The sequence below is a fragment of the Cherax quadricarinatus genome, unplaced genomic scaffold, assembly GCF_038502225.1.
Source record: "Cherax quadricarinatus isolate ZL_2023a unplaced genomic scaffold, ASM3850222v1 Contig4, whole genome shotgun sequence".
NCBI lineage: Eukaryota > Metazoa > Arthropoda > Malacostraca > Decapoda > Parastacidae > Cherax > Cherax quadricarinatus.
In genome coordinates this window covers 400,253-426,170 of record NW_027195030.1, presented here as the reverse complement: position 1 = coordinate 426,170, position 25,918 = coordinate 400,253, and the positions used below count along the sequence as shown (strand labels likewise).

The 25,918-nt window shown below is 43.6% G+C and overlaps 1 long non-coding RNA gene across 1 annotated transcript in view; it reads right to left on the bottom strand.

Annotated features, from left to right (window-relative positions):
- Nucleotides 1–6,057: 6,057 nt before the first annotated feature.
- The window catches only part of LOC128699498 (uncharacterized), a 238,725-nt gene continuing 218,864 nt past the window's right edge, over nt 6,058–25,918 (bottom strand). Inside the window, exon 3 of the long non-coding RNA XR_011390999.1 lies at nt 6,058–6,119. This is a non-coding gene — a long non-coding RNA (uncharacterized lncRNA). The remainder of the gene's footprint in view (nt 6,120–25,918) is intronic.

The window sequence follows — 25,918 nt, the reverse complement described above, 5'->3', positions numbered from 1 at the left end:
GCGCATGGACACACCCTCATTTACAGGCTATCTCCCCCAACCAGCGAACCAGGTTGCTAAGAGTTGGTGATGGGGCCCCATCGTTCAACTAGTGACCAGGTTCTAGCCAATAAGAAGGTGGGATTGGCAATCGCAGAGGTTATGTGGATACCGCTCTCCTGTCTGCCCTTGTCATTCCCATTCTAGAGCTGGTTGAGCACGGTCTGCTATCTTGTGGCTTCTATTTCTGCCTTGCTTACCGTGACGTGCACTATACTTATTACTGTACATAGTGTACATATTGCTGTTCTAAATTGGTGAAGGATAATATAAGTCTAAACTTTTTCTGCTGTGTTTCTTTTGCTCCCATTACACCTGGGATAACAGGCCTTTGAAATCCTAGGTTGTAATATGGGTAGCCTGTCCGGGAGCTGGAGCTGGACTTAGAGAAACGGTTGAGCTTAGGGTGAAGCTTGTAGCAGGAACATTGTGTAGCTTGCTGTCTCGCTTCGCTTTACAAATTTTGCGTGTCAGTTGCTTATGATCAGCCTTGCTATTGTGTGATCGTTCAACAGCTCGCTACTAGCTTGTTCAGTGTGCTCGCTTCGCTACGGTCAATCTTGTGTGCAGTCGGCTTTGCTTGTATGCGTATTCTGGAATCGTACTGTGCATAGCTAAGCGTGTTCTGCAAATTAACGTGTTACGTTGGGGTATTCGTACTGTGCATAGCGAATAACTTATGCCACCTAGACGAGTCAGACGCCTGGTGTCGGCATATACTTTGCATAACCTACCTAAATTGTCCCTACAGCGTTGTTGGCAAATTGCTCGTTCCATTGGCATTCCCTATAAACGCACTCTTACAGCTGCGCAACTGCGTTCACTTATTGCTGACAAACTTATTGAAGAAGAGATGGCACATCAAACTCCTCCCTCTACGGGAGCTAGGGAAAAAACTCCTATGTTCTCGCATGAGGAAGATGATACACCTACGGAGCAAGATGGTCAGTATAGTGCAGCTGGGTTGTCTCGAGGTGAATCAGCGTCCTTGGCACTTGAGCTGGCAAAAATCACGCTGGAGCAAACTAGGGAACAGAGAGCATTCGCAAGGGAAGAATTTGATAGGGAAAGAGAAAGGAGGCAGTTTTCGCATTCTGTAAACGATTTCAGTTTACAAAAAGCAGTACAGCTTGTTCCCCGCTTCAATGAGGCCGAACCAGAGCAATTTTTCGAAAGCTTCGAAAATCAGGCTCGAGCCTTGAGGTGGCCGGAACAGCACTGGGCAGCGTTGGTTCATACAGCATTATTGGGTAAGGCACAGGAATTTACGTCGGTATTAACTGACGCTGAATTCTCTGATTATCAAATAGTGAAGACCACAGTGTTGGGAGCATATACATGTATCCCAGCTAAATATCGTAAGACCTTCAAATTGAACAGGCGGCAGCTTGGTCAATCCCTGGTGGACTTTGTGAGACAGCAAACCAAAGCTTTTACCAGCTGGTATAAAGCGAGTGGTGTCTCTAACTTTGAGGAGCTGGTGCAGCTTATTCTGATTGATAACCTGCTGGAGTCTGTGGGACCCGAGGTTCGTGTCTTTCTGCAGGATCGTGACTTAACCACTGCATTGGAGGCAGCCAGGTGGGCTGATACCTTCGAAACGAACCGCTCCTTGTCCGAGCGGTCCCGTCTCTCTTTTCAACAGTCTGGCGTGAGCAGAGATCGACAACATTGGAGAATGAAGTGCCAGCCGGAGGGAGAGCGTCTACGTCATCCAACTAAGTCACCTGGTGAGCCACGCTTCTCAACATATGGTCCCCCTGCGGAGAGGCAAACTACTTATGGAGCATCTCGACAACAATATCCAGAGAGGCACCAGCCAGAACGACACCACTTGCAACGTCATCAGGGAGTAAAGGGCAAGCCTGTCGTCTGCTTCAGGTGTAATAAAGTAGGTCACATCAGTTCCAACTGCCCCCAAAAACCTCAACCCATCGGGAAAATCTCTAATATCCCTAGTAACATGTCCCCTAGAGAAGTAGAAAAAGGTATGGCCCCTTATTATTGCGAAAGTCTTATTTCCCTTCAGGAAAACTCAGAACCAACTAAAGTAAATACCTTTAGAGATACTGGAGCATATTGCTCACTTGTCAGAGAAGGAATATTACCCCTTTCAGAGAATACTTCTTTGAATTCCTCAGTTTTATTGGAAGCATTTGGAGGAGCTATATATTCTGTTCCTTTGCATAAAATTTATGTACAGTGCAAATATTACACTGGGTACTTGACTGTAGGTGTCTCAAAAGGATTTCCCATGAAAAATGCCATGTTATTACTGGGTAATAACATTACTACTGTTAGTTCGTGTCCTGAACCTATAATGATTAATGCTTCTCCAGTGTTGGCCATAACTCGGGCAACATCCCAAGGGTTGTCTGGAGAGAATGTTGACCTATCCTTGGACGACTCCGATCTCGGAATAGCCACGTTGTTTTATGAGACACACCGGCCGGAGTCTCGTAAATCAAGTGAACAGACCCCGATCAAGCCTTCCTATTCCCAGGTTGCAGGATTGCCAGATGTCTCTGTTTCCATGCCCGAGGGACTGTCCTTCCGGGAGGAACAACGAAAGGACCCTTCTTTAAAATTCGCTTTTCAGGCAGCCATGGGTAAATCCTCTTTGGGTCATCCAGTCAAGTATGAAGTTAAAAATGATTATTTGGTCTGCACTGAGACTGGTAAGGAGATAGAGGGCCGGCAATTATACGACAGGTTAGTGGTTCCAACCAAGTATAGACCTCAGATATTAAATATAGCTCATAATACGTCATTAGGAGGTCACTTGGGAATTACAAAAACCTTGTATAGAATCACAAAAGAATTTTATTGGCCAAAATTAAAGAAAGATGTGAAGAATCATATTAGGTGTTGCCGAGAATGTCAGCAAGTTGGAAAACCTGGACATTCCATTAAACCTGCACCTCTCCAACCCATACCTGCTGATGGAGAACCTTTTGCAGATTTAATTATAGATTGTGTAGGTCCACTACCTAAGTCAAAGTCTGGAAACCAGTATTTATTTACAATTATGGATAAAGTAACCAGATATCCTGAAGCAATCCCTATGCGTAGTATCAATACTAAAGCTATTCTCAAAGCTTTAACAAAATTCATTTCTTGTTTTGGCATTCCTAAAACTATACAAAGTGATCAAGGTACTAACTTCACTGCCAAAGCATTTAGGGAAGTATTAACTAGGTTAGGGATAATTCACAACTTATCCACTGCCTATCACCCTCAGTCCCAAGGCGCCTTGGAAAGATTCCACCAAACATTAAAAACAATGATGAGAAGTTTTTGCATGCACTTTCCGACAGATTGGGATGAATCTCTACCGTTGTTGCTGTTCTCAGTACGAGAGACGGTGCAAGAGTCTACAGGGTATAGTCCGTTTGAGCTGATCTTTGGGCACAATGTACGAGGTCCTCTTCGGGTGCTCAAAGAAGGATGGATGGGAGAAGACGTAAGCTCAGCACTCTACAACCCGTCTTCAAGGTTGCAGGTGGCACGTGAGTTAGCCAAGGCTAACCTAAAGACAGCTCAAAGTAAGATGAAACAGAGGTATGACAGAAGTGCACAATTCCGCTCCTTCCATCCAGGAGACAAGGTGTTGGTGCAGGAACCTATACCTGGCCACACCTTGAAAGCTAGATTTACGGGACCTATGCAGATAGTAAGTAGATTATCTGATTTAAATTATGTGGTAGCTCCCATTGATAAGACCTCAAAAACAAAAACTTACCACATTAATCAAATCAAGGCCTTTCATACACCAGATAAAGTCCCAGTAATGACTCTGTCCTCTACCTCTGAGGACGACTCTGACTCTTTGCACTCTATCTCTGAAATTAATACTAAACTTTCAAATTCTGTCCTCCTCAAGGATCCTAGCCCGTTAATGGATGGATTATCTGAAATACAAGCAACCAATTTAACTGAGCTTCTACAGTCATATCCTAATATTTTTTCGGATGTGCCGAAAAAATGTACGTTAGGTTACCATGATGTAGATGTGGGAAAATCTAAACCAATTAAACTCTCCCCCTACAGAGCTAATCCTGAAAAGCAAAGGCTACTTCAGCAGGAAGTAGACTTCTTGTTAGAACATGGTTTAGTGGAGGAGTCATCTAGTCCATGGGCTTCACCGTGCATCCTAGTAAAAAAGGCTGATGGAGGGTTTCGTATGTGCACAGACTACCGTAAAGTGAACGAGGTCACAATTACAGATGCTTACCCTCTTCCTCGTCTGGATGACGTAATTGACTTTGTGGGTAAGGCTACTTTTGTGTCCAAATTAGATCTCCTTAAAGGTTACTATCAGGTACCTTTGACAGATAAGGCGAAGGAAATCTCTGCCTTCGTAATTCCAGGAGGTCATTATCAGTATACAGTTACCCCCTTCGGAATGAAAAATTCCCCCTCTTCATTCCAGAAACTCATCCATCAGGCTATTAAAGGACTTGAAGGCACGGCAGCATACCTAGATGATATTGTTGTGGTGTCTGATACTTGGGATCAACACCTACTTAGACTTAAAGCTCTGTTTGAGACCTTTAAGAATTCCCAATTAACAGTTAATTTATCTAAATCTTCCTTTGGCCAGGCCACTGTCACTTTTCTAGGCCATGAAGTAGGTAGTGGTAATGTTGCACCTAAACTTGCTAAAGTTCTTTCGATTAAAGAATATCCAGTTCCTCATGATAGGAAATCTCTTCAACGTTTCCTAGGCATGATCGGATTTTACAGAAGATTCTGTAAGAATTTCTCAGATATTGTAGCCCCTCTTACCTCTCTTACCAGTCATAAAGTTCCCTTTATTTGGACTTCAGATTGTAACACTGCTTTTAATAAAGCAAAAAGATTATTGTGCTCTGCACCCATTCTCCTGTCTCCAGACTTCTCCAAACCTTTTTCATTACAGGTTGATGCTTGTGAGTCTGGGGTTGGGGCGGTACTATTACAAATCGGGAACAAGGAGCTGCAGCCAATCGCATACTTTTCAGCCAAGTTCCAGCCACATCAGAGAGCTTACTCTACCATTGAAAAAGAAGCCCTCGCGCTGGTACTGGCTTTGGAGCATTTCGATGTTTATGTGGGCCAGACATCGCAGGTGGTCACAGTCTACAGTGATCACAACCCGTTAGTCTATCTCCAAGCCATGAAGAATCACAACACAAGGCTTATGCGTTGGACGCTCAGGCTGCAGCCCTACAACATAAAAATTAAATATATTGCCGGCAAAGAAAATGTGTTGGCAGACTCTTTGTCAAGAGTCTAGTTTAATATTTTATTTAGGTTAGGATGTATTTGTGGTAACCCCCTTTCAAGCTCTTTTTTTTATCCCCTGATGTGGGGGTTTTTTTTAGTGAGGGGATACGGGCTACCGTCCGCTTGTATCTTGGACCTATGTTGGCCTATCTGACTGCTGTCTCGCTCTGAGTTTAGGGTTTGGCTTTTGGTCACTAGGAAAGCTGAGCTCTATCTAAGAGTTGGATGGTGGAGAGGATAGGCGGTCCCATTATTTTGTGCCATGGCGGCACGGTTACCACTGGGAGGTGGCAGCCTAATCCTGAGCCTTCTCGGGGGTGGGGGTGTGGCATGCAAAGAGTACGTAACCTTTATTCGGCGCATGGACACACCCTCATTTACAGGCTATCTCCCCCAACCAGCGAACCAGGTTGCTAAGAGTTGGTGATGGGGCCCCATCGTTCAACTAGTGACCAGGTTCTAGCCAATAAGAAGGTGGGATTGGCAATCGCAGAGGTTATGTGGATACCGCTCTCCTGTCTGCCCTTGTCATTCCCATTCTAGAGCTGGTTGAGCACGGTCTGCTATCTTGTGGCTTCTATTTCTGCCTTGCTTACCGTGACGTGCACTATACTTATTACTGTACATAGTGTACATATTGCTGTTCTAAATTGGTGAAGGATAATATAAGTCTAAACTTTTTCTGCTGTGTTTCTTTTGCTCCCATTACACCTGGGATAACAGGCCTTTGAAATCCTAGGTTGTAATAGTGCACCCATTGATTTCTGAGCACTGTGTGCAACCCAGGGAGCAAGCCATGCCCACGACCACACCTGCAGGGAGAGAGAGAGAGAGAATGAGACACTGGAGGTTTTGTGAGTTAGATAAAAAGACAGATACCGTCTGGGTAGCTTGGTGCAGAGAGTGATGGAGGGTTGATCTCCCAGTCTGCTTAAAAAATAAAAATAGCAACAAATGTAGGAGGCAAGTGTGTGTGTGTGTGTGTGTGTGTGTGTGTGTGTGTGTATGTGTGTGTGTGTGTATGTGTGTGTGTGTGTGTGTGTGTGTGTGTGTGTGTGTGTTTTCCACTCATCTATCACCGTAATAAACATGTAGCAAGAAACTAATGAGTAGTGCAGCAAGTGATATATTCATCTCCAGCCACATCTGGCCAGTGACAATATATTTAACTCAAACAAAAGTCATCCTCACTCTAATACACATAACATTATAAATATATATATATATATATATATATATATATATATATATATATATATATATATATATATATATATATATACCCAACCTTGTCAAACCCTGTGTAAAGAGAGAGAGAGAGAGAGAGAGAGAGAGAGAGAACATTTCATCAGGGTGATAACTCACCTTTGTATTTAGGTTGGAAATATGACACCAAGAACAAAAACTCGCTTACGTCAAGGAAGTTATTGACTATAATAACAGCGTACGGAGTTCACCTGCCGGCAGCCAACAACAAATGTTCTCCAGCATGTTCATTATAAGAGAAGTGAAGGGTAAATATTAATGTGTCCTGTGGTTCGGTTGGTAGTGCACTAGGCTCACATACTCAGGTCCGTGGTTCGATTCCCGGTATAGGTGGAAACATCAGGGAGTGTTTCCCTAAGATTCCTGCTGTTCCCTGTTCACCTAGCAGTAAGTAGGTACCTGGGTGTTAGTCGACTGGTGTGTGTCTCGAGGCTGGCTGACAGGCACTACTAGCCTATTATATAGGTGAGAAATATGAACATGTTCATCATTTTCTCACTCGAAACAGAGGCGAATGTTCCAGTGTGTTCATCATGTACCCTTGTGTTCATGTTCCCGTGTGTTCATCACGTTCCCGTGTGCTCATCATGCTCCCGTGTGTTCATCATGCTCCCGTGTGTTCATCATGTTCCCGTGTGTTCATCATGTTCCCGTGTGTTCATGTTCCCCTGTGTTCATCATGTTCCAGTGTGTTCATGTTCCCGTGTGTTCATCATGTTCCCGTGTGTTCATGTTCCCGTGTGTTCATCATGTTCCCGTGTGTTCATCATGTTCCAGTGTGTTCATCATGTTCCCGTGTGTTCATCATGTTCCAGTGTGTTCATCATGTTCCCGAGTGTTCATCATGTTCCAGTGTGTTCATCATGTTCCAGTGTGTTCATCATGTTCCAGTGTGTTCATCATGTTCCCGAGTGTTCATCATGTTCCCGTGTGTTCATCATATTCCAGTGTGTTCATCATGTTCCAGTGTGTTCATCATGTTCCAGTGTGTTCATCATGTTCCAGTGTGTTCATCATGTTCCCGAGTGTTCATCATGTTCCCGTGTGTTCATCATGTTCCCGTGTGTTCATCATATTCCAGTGTGTTCATCATGTTCCAGTGTGTTCATCATGTTCCAGTGTGTTCATCATGTTCCAGTGTGTTCATCATGTTCCCGAGTGTTCATCATATTCCAGTGTGTTCATCATGTTCCCGAGTGTTCATCATGTTCCAGTGTGTTCATCATATTCCAGTGTGTTCATCATATTCCAGTGTGTTCATCATGTTCCAGTGTGTTCATCATATTCCAGTGTGTTCATCATGTTCCAGTGTGTTCATCATGTTCCCGAGTGTTCATCATGTTCCCGAGTGTTCATCATGTTCCCGAGTGTTCATCATGTTCCCGAGTGTTCATCATGTTCCAGTGTGTTCATCATGTTCCCGAGTGTTCATCATGTTCCCGTGTGTTCATCATGTTCCCGTGTGTTCATCATATTCCAGTGTGTTCATCATATTCCAGTGTGTTCATCATGTTCCAGTGTGTTCATCATATTCCAGTGTGTTCATCATGTTCCAGTGTGTTCATCATGTTCCAGTGTGTTCATCATGTTCCAAGTGTGTTCATCATATTCCAGTGTGTTTATCATGTTCCAGTGTGTTCATCATATTCCAGTGTGTTCATCATGTTCCAGTGTGTTCATCATGTTCCCGAGTGTTCATCATGTTCCCGTGTGTTCATCATGTTCCCGTGTGTTCATCATGTTCCAGTGTGTTCATCATGTTCCAGTGTGTTCATCATGTTCCAGTGTGTTCATCATGTTCCAGTGTGTTCATCATGTTCCAGTGTTCATCATGTTCCAGTGTGTTCATCATGTTCCAGTGTTCATCATGTTCCAGTGTGTTCATCATGTTCCAGTGTTCATCATGTTCCAGTGTGTTCATCATGTTCCAGTGTTCATCATCTTCCAGTGTGTTCATCATGTTCCAGTGTTCATCATGTTCCAGTGTGTTCATCATGTTCCAGTGTTCATCATGTTCCAGTTTGTTCATCATGTTCCAGTGTTCATCATGTTCCAGTGTGTTCATCATGTTCCAGTGTGTTCATCATGTTCCAGTGTGTTCATCATGTTCCCGAGTGTTCATCATGTTCCCGTGTGTTCATCATGTTCCCGTGTGTTCATCATGTTCCAGTGTGTTCATCATGTTCCAGTGTGTTCATCATGTTCCATTGTGTTCATCATATTCCAGTGTGTTCATCATATTCCAGTGTGTTCATCATGTTCCAGTGTGTTCATCATGTTCCAGTGTGTTCATCATGTTCCAGTGTGTTCATCATGTTCCAGTGTGTTCATCATGTTCCCGAGTGTTCATCATGTTCCCGTGTGTTCATCATGTTCCCGTGTGTTCATGATGTTTCAGTGTGTTCATCATGTTCCAGTGTGTTCATCATATTCCAGTGTGTTCATCATGTTCCAGTGTGTTCATCATGTTCCCGAGTGTTCATCATGTTCCCGAGTGTTCCTCATGTTCCCGAGTGTTCATCATGTTCCAGTGTGTTCATCATATTCCAGTGTGTTCATCATATTCCAGTGTGTTCATCATGTTCCAGTGTGTTCATCATGTTCCAGTGTGTTCATCATATTCCAGTGTGTTCATCATGTTCCAGTGTGTTCATCATGTTCCCGAGTGTTCATCATGTTCCCGAGTGTTCATCATGTTCCCGAGTGTTCATCATGTTCCAGTGTGTTCATCATATTCCAGTGTGTTCATCATATTCCAGTGTGTTCATCATGTTCCAGTGTGTTCATCATGTTCCAGTGTGTTCATCATGTTCCCGAGTGTTCATCATGTTCCCGAGTGTTCATCATGTTCCAGTGTGTTCATCATATTCCAATGTGTTCATCATATTCCAGTGTGTTCATCATGTTCCAGTGTGTTCATCATATTCCAGTGTGTTTATCATGTTCCCGAGTGTTCATCATGTTCCAGTGTTCATGTTCCAGTGTGTTCATCATGTTCCAGTGTTCATCATGTTCCAGTGTGTTCATCATGTTCCAGTGTTCATCATGTTCCAGTGTGTTCATCATGTTCCAGTGTTCATCATGTTCCAGTGTGTTCATCATGTTCCAGTGTTCATCATGTTCCAGTGTGTTCATCATGTTCCAGTGTTCATCATGTTCCAGTGTGTTCATCATGGTCCAGTGTTCATCATGTTCCAGTGTGTTCATCATGTTCCAGTGTGTTCATCATGTTCCAGTGTTCATCATGTTCCAGTGTGTTCATCATGTTCCAGTGTTCATCATGTTCCAGTGTTCATCATGTTCCAGTGTTCATCATGTTCCAGTGTTCATCATGTTCCAGTGTGTTCATCATGTTCCAGTGTTCATCATGTTCCAGTGTGTTCATCATGTTCCAGTGTGTTCATCATGTTCCCGAGTGTTCATCATGTTCCAGTGTGTTCATCATGTTCCAGTGTTCATGTTCCAGTGTTCATCATGTTCCAGTGTTCATCATGTTCCAGTGTTCATCATGTTCCAGTGTTGGGGGTGGGGCAGGGGTGTTTTGATGCTGGCAAAGAATTCTTAATTCAAGGAACTGGAGCTTCCCTCCTTTTCCGTAAAGCGAACTTGATTGCCTCCCCCAAAACGCTTAATAACCCCTACAGGTTTTGCGCTTCCCCACGAAAATGATAATAATAATAATAATAATAATAATAATAATAATAATAATAATAATAATAATAATAATAATAATAATAATAATACCAACCGTAGCTCGGTCGTCACTCGCGTCAAAGTCATCAAGTATAAATTTTTTACAGCAATTTTATGGGTCTCGTATAACAAGCGGCTGTCAGTGATATATTTCCGAGGTACCTGCAGTGGACACCCTGAAGGTACCTGCAGTGGACACCCTGGAGGTACCTGCAGTGAACACCCTGAAGGTACCTGCAGTGGACACCCTGAAGGTACCTGCAGTGGACACCCTGGAGGTACCTGCAGTGGACACCCTGGAGGCCATAGTAATACAATACTCATATCCACGTCACTCTTAAGTGTATAGCCTACACCGGCTGTGTTACACTCATTAATCTGACGACCTGGCCACTGTTACATTATATATATATATATATATATATATATATATATATATATATATATATATATATATATATATATATATATATATATATGGAAGATACTGGAGGGTCAATAGCCAAACCTGTACACTACCATCACAACTTACTGGGGTGAGAGAATTTGAGAATAACTGTAAAATAAATTCCAATGAAAAAAACATGGGCTCCATAAGCAAAATAAAAAAATCACTGATCCAAGACTTCAGATTACTGTCATTAGATATCAGAAAAAGTGTAGAAACCTTGAACATGAAGCTGGACCGCTATATCCGCCAAGTACCCGATCAACCAGGCTGTGATGGCTGTATAGCCCAGTGGGCTAACAACAAAAGCTTGTTTAAACAGGCACTCATCATAGATGCCTGGTCTAAGGCCGGGCTGTTAGAGAAAAAAAAGTTTCAAAACCCATGAGAGGTGCGTCTCAGGAATGCACTATCATATGCAATTAACGTCAAAATAGCATACGCAATCTCCCATTATCCAGGCCTCATTTTCTGATCATTAACACAGAATGAGGCATCTTAACGCAAGTCACGCTGTGAAGGCTTCCTTTGTAAACATGTTGAGGCTGCTATCATCTGAGTCGTAATAATGTTGGTAGAATTACTGACGATATGTAAAGTAAAAGGACACAAGTGCAACTAATGTGACAGTTTATTGTGGCAACTTTGCCACAATAAAATGTCACATTAGTTGCACTTGTGTCCTTTTATTTTACATCATCTGAGTCGCCACCACGAGATCTTGTTGAGACGCTGAAGGACGAAGATGATGATATTAATACTTAGTCGTCCATCATCTGGAATGGAAGAAGGGTAAAGGACAACGGACCAAGGACGGACAGAAGACTGATAAAAGATGAATAGAAGACGGATGGAGACCGAATTGAAGTATGCCGAATAGAAGAACAGAACAGTACACACACACACACACACACACACACACACACACACACACACACACACACACACACACACACACACAAACACACATACACATCAATCAGTCTTAACACTGAATAGCAGTGTCCTTCACGTTCAGGCAGGAAAAAATAATCAGATATCTCAAGTTTCGTTATTAGCAAACGGAGAGTCAAGCCTTCACCACAGGAGACAGCACTTCCCATAAACACGTGCAGCTGCCACTTCAGTTATACAGTAAATGATTTATCAAGTAATATGGTAGCAGGAGATAATGGGTGACAGGTAATTGGTGATATTGTCTTTGATGATTATTTCAGTGAACATGACGATATTAGCGTTGCGGACCACTAAACATGGTGACCAAGATGATAACATCATCGTGAGTTACGAAGGTCTTGGGTATTTACAAAGTTTAGGTTACACAGAGATATTGCCCTGTGTGCTGAGTCGGGAACCACTGGGAGGTAGCGACCACGATGTTAGTGGCGTCGTGGGTTACAAAGACGGCAATGATTAGGATATTTATGGTGTCTGGGTTACACAGAGGTATTGACCTGGGAAACACAGGGGGGTAGCGACCAGGATCTTGCTTCGAGGTCTTTATTTACGATTTCTTTGTTGGCATCCATTGTATCTACGACTCTTGACCAGCCCTGGTATGATGAATGGTGTAGAAATATACCTAGTTGGACGAATCTTATTGTGGCTAGCTGGTCTAGTGACTAGTGGCTAACGCGACGGGCTGGAGTTTTGAGACTATGACCGCGGGTTCAATCCCGGCCGGGGTATGGTTTGTTTGCAATCGTGTTATTACGATTTCGTGAGTCAGAATGGTTTGAAAAACCACTACTACTCTCACCACGACACCACAACTAAACGTGGTGTAATTATAGGCTTTTTCCTGTGCGCACTCAGAATCAGCAGCAATGAGTTCCTTAAGGAAGAATGCACTATAATTGAACAAATATTTTCCGTAAATTACTATCCTCGTCACTTCATCAGAGACTGCAGACAACGGGCATTAAACATCTTCAACACACCCAGAGAAGATACTGCCGAGTAGAGATACATAGTCCTCCCCACCAACTCCATTGCCAATCACGTTTCCAACACCTCATTCCAAGTATCTACCTCCACAACCACGATCATCAAGGACATTACTTGTAATAGACAGGACAAGCTTCCATCCTCTGCAGGGATATATATAATCCCTTGTAATGACTGCAGCAAATTATACGTGGGCGAAACATCAAGAGACCTCCAAACACGTATTTCAGAACACCATACGCAAGCAGGTCTGACGATCCAAGGAATAGTTGTGTAAACCATACCCCCGGCCGGGATTGAACCCGCGGTCATAGAGTCTCAAAACTCCAGCCCGTCGCGTTAGCCACTAGACCAGCTAGCCACAATAAGATTCATCCAACTAGGTATATTTCTACACCATAGGAAAGTTAGCACAGGCACCTCTGTGACCACAAATGCAAGTTTTTACAGACGAATCTCCAGCTAGCGTGGCCGTGACGAACTCTAGCTCAAGTCCCTTCACTGCCGTCATGTTGACGGCAGTGAAGGGACTTGAGCTAGAGTTCGTCACGGCCACGCTAGCTGGAGATTCGTCTGTAAAAACTTGCATTTGTGGTCACAGAGGTGCCTGTGCTAACTTTCCTATGGTGTAGAAATATACCTAGTTGGATGAATCTTATTGTGGCTAGCTGGTCTAGTGGCTAACGCGACGGGCTGGAGTTTTGAGACTCTATGACCGCGGGTTCAATCCCGGCCGGGGGTATGGTTTATTTGCAATCGTGTCATTACGATTTCTTAAGTCAATAGTTGTGTACAACACCGTAATTCACACAACCATTTAATCAACTACAGAAACTCAATACCGAAGAATCCTGGAATCATCGCTTATCTCTATATTCAACAACTTAAACCAGAACAACGGCTTCTATAACATAGCTGAACCACTTGCCAAGAAACTTCTTCATCGCTATCCCACATAACATCATAGGAATGGAGGAACACTGCAGAAGGTCTACTCATGTACTTATCCAATCTCTCTTCCAAGCTACCCAAGATTTTAGACTCTAACCCCACTCGGTAGATCATCACATGCAGCATTCTCCACCTGACCCAGCATTCTCAACCTGACTATATACATACTCTCGTACCTTCCACCCAGGTAGATCTGTTTGTGACTTGAAACGTTGTCAATAAAGCAGTGGTTCCCAAACTGGGGGTAAATTACCCCCTGGGGGTAATTTAACCATTTTTGGGGGGTAATGGAGGGGTGACAGAAAAAAAGTTATGAATTCTGAAAATCAAGAAAACAATGCGGTACCCGGTATGAGGATTATTGTTAACTTTGTCTTAGTATATAAAGTTGTAAAGTAAACCTATTATAAGTAAGTAATAAAGTTAAACCAAATAACAATAAACATCAAAAACTAATATACAGTATTAGAAAAGAAGAAATATATAGCTAAGTGTGTGGAAACCCAAAAGTATTTTGACAAGTATGCTTCAGGACAAAAGTCACTCAGTAGCCCAGATCGACCTGTCCAGTACGCGTCACTCACTTCCTGAGGCTGCCTCTATTTCACACTGTCAGTTTATCTGTGAGCATCAGCCGAGGTAGACATAAGCTGGTATGTATGTGTACTGCCCTGTGCAGTATATAGTTAGTATTTACCCACTGTTACTGTGAATTTGTAGCTATTATTAATTTTATATATAATGTATGTGTGGTTCTTACGTTTTCAATGGTTTTGCTAGGATTAGCAGAGTATGCGAGGCTGTATACGTTCACGTTTAGCCATATATATCAATAATAACAACATTTTGTGAAAGGGGTAACATGCTTTATGTGGCATGTTAAATTGGGTAACAAGCTGAAAAAGTTTGGGAACCACTGCAATAAAGAATCACATTATACTGCATATGTGTTCATATTTCCACAGAGGAGGATGACAAAGTTGATCCCATGTATCAGAAATCTTCCCTATGAGGATAGACTGAGGGCCCTGAATCTGCACTCTATAGAAAGGCGTAGAATTAGGGAGGATATGATTCAGGTGTATAAATGGAAAACAGGAATAAATAAAGGGGATGTAAATAGCGTGCTGAAAATATTCAGCCAAGACAGGGCTCGCAGCAATGGTTTCAAGTTGGAAAAATTCAGATTCAGAAAGGATATAGGAAAGCACTGGTTTGGTAATAGAGTCGTGGATGAGTGGAACAAACTCCTGAGTACCGTCATACACGCTAAGACGTTGTATAGTTTTAAAAATATGTTAGATAAATACATAAGTGGGTGTGAGTTGGACCTGACTAGCTTGTGCTACTAGGGCTGATGCCGTACTCCTTCCTTAAGTGGAAGCGACCTGACTAGGTGGGTCATTAGGCTTGCTGCAGTGTTCCTTCTTATGTTCTTATGTATCCTGCGCTGAGCCCCTTCCAATTGTTAGCCGAATACTCCGAACACTGAGCTACAAGTCACCTTGCCGCCAGTAAGATTTACTACCATGACCGGCGATTTACTACCGTGACTGGCGATTCTTAAGGTGAAAATATCTTGCTTGAGTTGCTTTTAGTGTTTCTCAACAGGACTCCAGAAGATATTTTATGGACTTGTTCTAAAGGCTAGTTTATTTCGAGAGTCTGGTGGAGGGGGGGAGGGTGATCAGTGTTGTTACCATCATTCCAGGTATCAGAGAGTGTCCCTCGCAGGAGTGTCCCTCGCAGGAGTGTCTCCTCACATGATTGTCACCTCACAGGAGTGTCCCTTACCAGTCCGCTGGGACACTCCTAACAAGGCTAGAGTTCCTGTCTATATTACCTGTTTAAACGAACGCACTCACTCTTCAAAACGTTTAAACACATACTACTGTACGTGACATATATATATATATATATATATATATATATATATATATATATATATATATATATATATATATATATATATATATATATATATATATATATATATATATAAATGGCTGAACGTTCCAAACGTTTCCTTTCTGTTAACCGCTTCGAAGTTATTAAACAACACCTCCTTATCTTAATGTGATTGTAGATGAATGGTTCAAAGAACCGACAGTTGCACATGTATCTAATTTAACACCATCTTAAGTCTCAACACTGTCGCTTTATCTTCAGTTAGTTCCAGACTTTGGAACAGAACTTCTTCAGGCTGAGGGACTGACAACCTCAAATCTACGACTTCAAGGGTGATGGACTGATTACATCGTCTTCACATCTCTACTGCTCCTGCCTACTTTCTGTACTCGACTGAAGAAGCCTGCTGTGTAGGCGAAACGTTTCGGAATAAAGTTGCCCTAGAGTGTATGCCATCCTGTGTAATAGATGCATACATGGGTGAAACACTCAGAAGCTTGAATGATCACGGTGCATCACCCAGGCTAACGCTTGTGTGGTGCACAGCAACTCACAAGGACACCTAATGAAGTGGAAAGAGCCAGGTTGTTGCTGAAGGTGAGTTGTAAAAACGACTCTCTCGACACCATCGTCGCCGTGTCCAGCACAGAGGTCCCTGAGCTCTGGGAGTGTGATCACATCAGCTGTCCCGGGTTAGTTTAGGCAAGATTCGTCAGGACACAGGATAAGTGCCATTGGAGCTTACGATCATCTAACCGAGGCCATGTGTGTGAACTTCCTGCATATTTTAAGAGCCAAGATGCTGCCATTTGCTCTTAAGAGGACATCTAGGAGTCAGATCTAGATTTTACTTTCCTTCGCGATCGTAAATCATATGGTGAGCTCCTCGTTGTTGATGGTGTCAGGGATATAAATGTTCAGTCTTTCAGGAAAAAATGACAAGTATGTCGTCTTTGTAGCGTAGCCACGTTACACTGGAGTTTGGTTGATGTGTATAATTCAACCCCCTTCTGGGTCCTCTTCTGAAGAGGATCCCAGAAGGGGATCGAAATATACAAATTAATCAATCTCCCGAGTTTCTGCCTTCATGTGGGTTATTATTAAGCATACTATAATATATTTAAATTTAATCAATTTCTTATATTTAAAATTTCATTTTTACGTTTCTCTCTGTGAATCTCCTAGACAATACTAGACTCATAGACACACGTCACAGGGTAACTCACACACACACAAAAAATAACGATAGTGGTACTATTTATCTAAAATACAGTGCAAAATATGATTAGATGGTATGTCTACTCTCCTTACCTATTACTACCATCACTACTGCTTCCAATTCCTTCTTTCTTCCTTCGTCCCTTCCCTGTCCTCCTCTAGTATATATACTGGCTCCCTCTCCTTCGTGTATTAGTGTGACCAGTCAATGAAGTGGAACCGAACCGTCGTCATAAGCTTCTTTCTCCTATGTGCGGGTTGTGTGTGTATTCATCGTACAATATATGGGAGTTGAAAGATAGCTGAAACAAGACCATTGCGAGGACTGGAAGACAGCAGGTTTCAAGTTTTGTTTATCCAAATATAATGCTGTCAAGATCACATTAAATACTGTCGGAAGGAGAGGTGCAGAGTAGTAGTAGTGAGAATGTAGCCACTGAGAGGTCATGTCCCTCTCAGATCAAACAATTCTCACTTGAAAAAGTTGTCCAAGGTGTTTTCTCTTCTGTACCAAGAAGAGAATACACCTTGGACAACTTTTTCAAGTGAGAATTGTTTGATCTGAGAGGGACATGACCTCCCAGTGGCTACATTCTCACTACTACTACTCTGCACCTCTCCTTCCGACAGTATTTAAGTCTCAACACTGTCGCTTGATCTTCCATCATCACAATCACGGTGCTGCATTCCTCGTTTGTGACTTAGCTCGAGTGGTGACGTGTGCTTACCTAACACATCACTCACACATCGACGATCTCGCCTCTCTCGAATTACCCCATGTTGGGAGAGACTTCGCTTAGAGTAGTGCTTGCTGGACCTTCGTCTTCCTCTCCACTATCAGGATTGGTGCGTCGGTGGTTGCCTACCCAAGGGCAGGAAGCCTGTTGCTGCCTGAATTTTCTTCGCCTGTTGACTGCACGCATACAGCCAGTCTCGCCGCCACTCAGGATATACAGTGCTCCATCAAGCTACAGTTCACTTCCTCGGTGTCCTGCGCCAGGCAAGTACGTGTGTCTACTTACACGTACTTGCCTAGCTGAGTACTCTCACTTTTTGGCCGATTGTCACCGCCAATTTCATCTTTTCGTAATTAGACGATGCCTTCGTTGCCTCCCACCTCTCACCCCCCCTTCCACTCTCCCCCAACCGCCCACACCTATCTCTGCTTCTACTAAATCCAATTCCTTCTCGCTAAACCTCAAATTCTCTAATCCTGATGCCACTATCTGTCCTGAAAATTTATTATATCAGATCACTGGTGCACCTCAACTAAAGTCTTCAAAACCAAGTCAGGCTTCAAACTCATTCCTACGAAGCGTACACCTCAAGCGATACCAGACAAAAACTTCTCAACGCAGGCTTCACCATTATTTGGACTCCTGAGCACCGTGCCAAAAGCACAGTCATTGCTAAACACGTAGACTACTCTCTCCTGACAGCCTATGACACAGACAAAGAAGACTTAATAAAAGATATCAGTACTAAGAACAAAGTCTCTGTTGACGATATTTACAGACCAGAAAACTCTACCATTCTCAAAATACGCTGTTCTACTCCTGCTGACGCCTCTACACTCTTCAGTCAAGGAATCTTTGCCAAGACCATCCGCATTCTTCCAAACGCTCTCTTCACTCCGAACTTCCACCCAATCACACAATGTCTTAAATGCTACAAATTCGGCCACGGCAAAAACACATGCACATCTACACAAGTCTGCTCCAGATGTTCAGCAACTGGCCACTTCTGGAATACTTGCAACCTCCTCCTTAAATGTTCTAACTGCGGCGGGTCACACACTGCAGTTGCAAATTCCTGCCCTTCTATAAAGCACATTCTCTCCTCCCTCAGAGCTAGCCAACCTCCCTACCTCACCCCCCCTACCATACCTCCCTCCCCTACCCCCAATGCCTGGGCCTCCCCACGCACTTGGTCTACCTCTTCTACTCTACACACATCAAACACCAACACACAGACTACAAGCACTTCTCCTTCTACACCTACACCCACACTAGACTACAAAACTAACTGTCAACTCGTCTCTGCTACCCACTCTGCGATGGTAGTCTCTCAAGCTTACCAATCAGACTACTCACATGTCCTTAACCTAATCTTGTCTGCTAACAATCTTCCCTCTTTAATTATCCCTCCTTCCTGCTTCTCTTCTAAGCCTCCTACAACCTCTCCCTCCTTCCTCTCTCCCACCCCCCACTTCCTACTCCCACCAGCTCACCTCCTCCCTTACCCCTCTTCACTACTTCTACACCTCCCACCAACACCCCTACTGCTGCTGCTACGACCACCCCTCCCCCCACTTCCTTACCGACTTCCTCATCCCCATCCAAAGCTTCCACTTCCTCATCTGTTACCATAGCTTCCTCTTCCTCATCCCTGACCAAAGCTTCCACTTCCTCTGCATCCACCTTCGCCCACTCCTCCACCACAACCAAAACTTCATCCAGGTCCAACTCCACCTCCTCCAGACAAAATCCACTCAAACCTAAACCTGCCCCAACTTCTGACAGACAGACCAAAGAACATAAAAACAAACCCATCTCTTCCTCCCCCTCCAGGAAACGGGTCCGTATCACCTACAAACACACATCCACTGATGGCACCACTATCACGGGCTTTAATCCAAACTCCTCCCCTGACATTAACTTTGCTATGACGAAACCATTAAATCATATTTAAAGTGATTCAATTCAACGTACGTTCTTAGACACCTGCTGGCCGAGCTCCTTGAAGCAGAGACCAGATATTGTTTTGCTAAACAGTACCTGCCTCAAAGCCCCTCAACGTATCCGCCATTATTGTTATACTGCACTACAGTCCCCCTATGATCCCCACGATGGAGTTGCCATCCTTGTCAACTCCAACATAAAACACGAATTTCTCCCAATCCCTTTTATACAACAACACTGTCTTGCAATCAGAATACACACCCACCTTGGTCCCTTTATCTTTTTCACCACCTATGCTCGCCCAAACACTATTCTCAACATACACGACCTTTCTATAGTCTTCAACTACACCAACATATCTACTAGCTGATATGAATGCCAAACACACCGCCTTTCATCACACCAGTGACAACCAACTTAGTCACCAATTACTCAACTTCACAAACCACAAACACCTAGTTCACCTTGGCCCAGACTTCAACACCCTCTACAATCACACTGGCCAAGGCAAACCCGACATCATTCTGGCAAACCGAGCCAGCTCTCTCTTTCAACACTACATATCACCTGGTCCTATTACAGGCTCTGATCACATTCCCGTCATCTTACACATCTCCTCCAACCCTATCCTCATCCCGACCACACCTTCCTTCTCCTACAAGAACGCTGACCGGGATGCCTTCAAACAGCACATAGATAATACTAACCTCACCTATGACTACAACAACAAACCCATCTCTGACATTGACACTCAACTTGCTCTCATCCAAGACACCATTACACAAGCAGCCAACACCGCAATACCAAAGAAAACCCACACCACTCGTTATTCCTTCAAACCCTCAATCAGAAGAAGAAGACTAATTATCTGTTACCAAAACCACTTTCTCTACAACACACAGAGATTTAATCAAGTCCGATTAGATCTCACTTACCTCAGAAACAACATTCTACACAGTCTAGACCAAGACCACAACAATCACTGGTCACAGCTCATACTACAAGCGGACAAACAGCGTATCAAAAACACCAAAGCCTTCTGGAATTTTATCAAAAAACATCAGAGGCACCACTCCCACCAACAAATTCAAACACATCACCCACAACAACACACACATCTCAGACCCTCAGGCTGCTACCAACATCTTCAAACACATCTGGGAGAACATCTTCCACCCTCACCCACCCCACCCTAACACTATTCAACACATTCAGAACATAGAACACTGGAACACTACACACACACAAGAAACAACACCTGACAGCCACATTCATCTACCTCCTCAAGAACTTGACACTCCTTTCACCAACACAGACATTAAAACTCTCCTCAGACACCTTCCTCCCAATGCCCCTGGTGCCTCTGGCCTAAACCATATTATCTTAAAACACCTTCCTGACTCTATCATTACTGCCTACACAAACCTCCTCAATGCCTCCCTTGCCTCTGGATACTTCCCTTCCCTCTTCAAAGCTGCTACTGCTATCCTCCTTCCTAAACCCAAAAAGACCACTCTGATCCTAGAAACTATCGCCCTATCAGCCTCCTCGAAACTTTAGGAAAACTCTTTGAAAAACTCATCAATCATCGCCTTGGTAGGTAAGACACATAGGCAACAGTTAGGCAACTTTATTCCGACGAAACGTTTCGCCTACACAGTAGGCTTCTTCAGTCGAATACAGAAAGTAGGCAGGAACAATAGAGGGACTGACAACCTCAAATTCTACGACTTCAAGGGTGATGGACTGATTACATCGTCTTCACATCTCTACTGTTCCTGCCTACTTTCTGTATTCGACTGAAGAAGCCTACTGTGTAGGCGAAACGTTTCGTCGGAATAAAGTTGCCTAACTGTTGCCTATGTGTCTTACCTACCAACCTGTCGGTATTGTATACCATTTTGATGTTCAATCATCGCCTTCGCAGATACCTGGAACACAATTCTCTACTTGCTGATGGCCAGTTTGGCTTCAGAACACACAGATCCACACAGGATGCCATTAACATCATTCTCAACTACATCCACATAAACACAAAACAAAGAAACAGGACAGCCCTGGTTGCAAAAGAAGTTGAAAAAGCTTTTGACACTGTCTGGTACGAAGGGCTCAAGTACAAACTCTGCACTAACTTTAACCTGCCTCTCACTACTCGTGAACTCCTCTACAACTTCCTAGACGGCCGTACCATGAGAATCAAATTCTGACTATTTATTTATTTATTATCACACTGGCCGATTCCCACCAAGGCAGGGTGGCCCGAAAAAGAAAAACTTTCACCATCACTCACTCCATCACTGTCTTGCCAGAAGGGTGCTTTACACTACAGTTTTTAAACTGCAACATTAACACCCCTCCTTCAGAGTGCAGGCACTGTACTTCCCATCTCCAGGACTCAAGTCCGGCCTGCCGGTTTCCCTGAACCCCTTCATAAATGTTACTTTGCTCACACTCCAACAGCACGTCAAGTATTAAAAACCATTTGTCTCCATTCACTCCTATCAAACACGCTCACGCATGCCTGCTGGAAGTCCAAGCCCGTCGCACACAAAACCTCCTTTACCCCCTCCCTCCAATCTTTCCTAGGCCGACCCCTACCCTGCCTTCCTTCCACTACAGATTGATACACTCTGTTTCGCTCCATTCTCTCTACATGTCCGAATCACCTCAACAACCCTTCCTCAGCCCTCTGGACAACAGTTTTGGTAATCCCGCACCTCCTCCTAACTTCCAAACTACGAATTCTCTGCATTATATTCACACCACACATTGCCCTCAGACATGACATCTCCACTGCCTCCAGCCTTCTCCTCGCTGCAACATTCATCACCCATGCTTCACACCCATATAAGAGCGTTGGTAAAACTATACTCTCATACATTCCCCTCTTTGCCTCCAAGGACAAAGTTCTTTGTCTCCACAGACTCCTAAGTGCACCACTCACCCTTTTCCCCTCATCAATTCTATGATTCACCTCATCTTTCATAGACCCATCCGCTGACACGTCCACTCCCAAATATCTGAATACATTCACCTCCTCCATACTCTCTCCCTCCAATCTGATATTCAATCTTTCATCACCTAATCTTTTTGTTATCCTCATAACCTTACTCTTTCCTGTATTCACTTTTAATTTTCTTTTTTTTGCACACCCTACCAAATTCATCCACCAATCTCTGCAGCTTCTCTTCAGAATCTCCGAAGAGCACAGTGTCATCAGCAAAGAGCAACTGTGACAACTCCCACTTTATGTGTGATTCTTTATCTTTTAACTCCACGCCTCTTGCCAAGACCCTCGCATTTACTTCTCTTACAACCCCATCTATAAATATATTAAACAACCACGGTGACATCACACATCCTTGTCTAAGGCCTACTTTTACTGGGAAATAATTTCCCTCTTTCCTACATACTCTAACTTGAGCCTCACTATCCTCATAAAAACTCTTCACTGCTTTCAGTAACCTACCTCCTACACCATAAATGCCACAAAGACCTCTTTAGCCTTATCTAAATACTGTTCACTTATATGTTTCACTGTAAACACCTGGTCCACACACCCCCTACCTTTCCTAAAGCCTCCTTGTTCATCTGCTATCCTATTCTCCGACTTACTCTTAATTCTTTCAATAATAACTCTACCATACACTTTACCAGGTATACTCAACAGACTTATCCCCCTATAATTTTTGCACTCTCTTTTGTCCCCTTTGCCTTTGTACAAAGGAACTATGCATGCTCTCTGCCAATCCCTAGGTACCTTACCCTCTTCCATGCATTTATTAAATAATTGCACCAACCACTCAAGAACTATATCCCCACCTGCTTTTAACATTTCTATCTTTATCCCATCAATCCCGGCTGCCTTACCCCCTTTCATTTTACCTACTGCCTCACGAACTTTCCCCACACTCACAACTGGCTCTTCCTCACTCCTACAAGATGTTATTCCTCCTTGCCCTATACACGAAATCACAGCTTCCCTATCTTCATCAACATTTAACAATTCCTCAAAATATTCCCTCCATCTTCCCAATACCTTTAACTCTCCATTTAATAACTCTCCTCTCCTATTTTTAACTGACAGATCCATTTGTTCTCTAGGCTTTCTTAACTTGTTAATCTCACTCCAAAACTTTTTCTTATTTTCAACAAAATTTTTATTGATAACATCTCATCTCTGACTACTTCACACTAAATGCCGGAGTACCCCAGGGATCTGTCCTCTCCCCTACCCTCTACATTTTATACACTAACGACATTCCAACACCTGTATACCACAACTCCATCACAATAGCCTATGCAGACGACATTACACAACTTATCACTCATGCCAATATAGATACACTTACACACAAAACACAAAATGAGGTCGACAGGATAGGCATCTGGGAACAAAAATGGAGGATCAAAACCAATGCAGCTAAATCCAGCATTACGTATTTTAACTACAGGAAACGTGATCCTCCATTACCTGTCGAGCTCAGAACAGCTGACACCCGCACTTACATCCCCATCACACAATCTGTCACTGTCCTTGGCTACCTTCTTCGTTTACACGGACACATTCACTCGAGGCATGCAATAGCTAGTAAGGCCCTTGCGGGCCTCTACAAGCTGATACATGCCTCTCAACGCACCAAACTACACCTCTACAAATCCCTTATACGTCGTCTGATAACTTACTCTCCTCTAGCCCTCTCTCTTGCAGCAAAAACAAACTTACTTAAACTGCAGCGTGTCCAGAACAAGGCGCTGCGCTGGGTGCTTGATGTCAGATGGGAGGACTTCACCACAAGCGAGTCTCTCCATGCCCAATTAGACATCCCTACGCTGAATCTGTACTGGAAGACGCTCGGTGACAGACAGATAGACAAACTTGAGACACGACATGACTACTGGACCTCTCTCCTTGACGAAGACATTCGCAGACCCACAAACCAACACAACCTATTCTACTCCTTGCATGATCCTGCTCCTAACCCTATTTACAAATAACCTTGGATTCGCTGACAGATACCATTCTTTGACCCACGTTCGCCTTAGCTTTTGGGTTAAGACATGGCTCAGCTCTACACTCCTCTCTAGCGCTAAACGTCGCATGTCCCTTCGTCCCCGCTCAACCCACCGGAGTCACAACAGAAGAGGCTGAATTTCTCTTCTCAATATCTGTCCCACGATCGCCTCGCTGCTGGGTTAAGCCCTGGCTCTATTTCTACGACTAAGAACACTCCTCTCCAGCACTATTCTTCGTCTGTCCCGTCTTCCCCGCTCATCCCATTTGGGATCTTACCTGAACTTTCGTTCGTTCGTTCGTTCGTTCGTTGATCTTCAGTTAGTTCCAGACTTTGGAACAGAACTTCTCCAGGCTGAGGGACTGACAACCTCAAATATACGACTTCAAGGGTGATGGACTGATTACATCGTCTTCACATCTCTACTGCTCCTGCCTACTTTCTGTACTCGACTGAAGAAGAATGGTTCAGAGAACCGGCATGTTGATAAATTAGACACATGTGCAACTCTTGAGTATCTTTATTGACAATATGTAAAGTAAAAGGACACAAGTGCAACTAATGTGACATTTATTGTGGCAACGTTTCGCTCTCCAGGAGCTTTATCAAGCCATGATAAAGCTCCTGGAGAGCGAAACGTTGCCACAATAACTGTCACATTAGTTGCACTTGTGTCCTTTTACTTTACAGTATCTTTATTGATGGACTGAGCACATCGACTCAAGGTTGAGGGACTGATTACCTCATTCTCCTCCTGTTCTTCAAGTTTTCTCCTATGTATGGACTGATGAAGCCACTGTGTGGCGAAACGTTTCCTCAATAAAGATACCCAAGAGTTGCACATGTGTCTAATTTATCGACTGAAGAAGCCTACTGTGTAGGCGAAACGTTTCGGAATAAAGTTGCCTAAATGTTGCCTATGTGTCTTATCTACCAACCTGTCGGTATTGTAAACCATTTGATAATCACTCTAGGGCTGGTTTCGACCACCCTGGGGCTGGTTTCGACCACCCTGGGGCTGGTTTCGACCACCCTGGCCGAAACCGGCCCTAGTGCTTAATGGCGAATGATAAGCTGATGGTCCTATCCAGGCAATGACTGGCGAGAACTTAAGAGAGGTTACTGGCCACCTTGCCCACTTGCAGATCTACATACATGGATGGCGAACGTTGTCGTGAGGTTATACTGATAAGGCGGTAGATAAGACGCCTGCAGTCAGAGACAAACTGTGGAGAGACGTGTAACTACTTGTAAAATGTGGTCGCATTTCTCTTCGCGGAAACTGTGGAGTGCAAATCCAGTGGAACGTTGAGGAGGAGGAATCTGATGAAGAAGCTTCTCTTATTCTGAGTGTCGTGATGTGAGAGAAAAAATGTAGTTTGAAGTGATCAATTCCTCAGCCTTGATGGGAGGTGTGCAGCTCATCAGTCTTGATGAATCTAAAGCAGATGTTTGTCTTATTTTGAGTATCATGATGCGAGGGG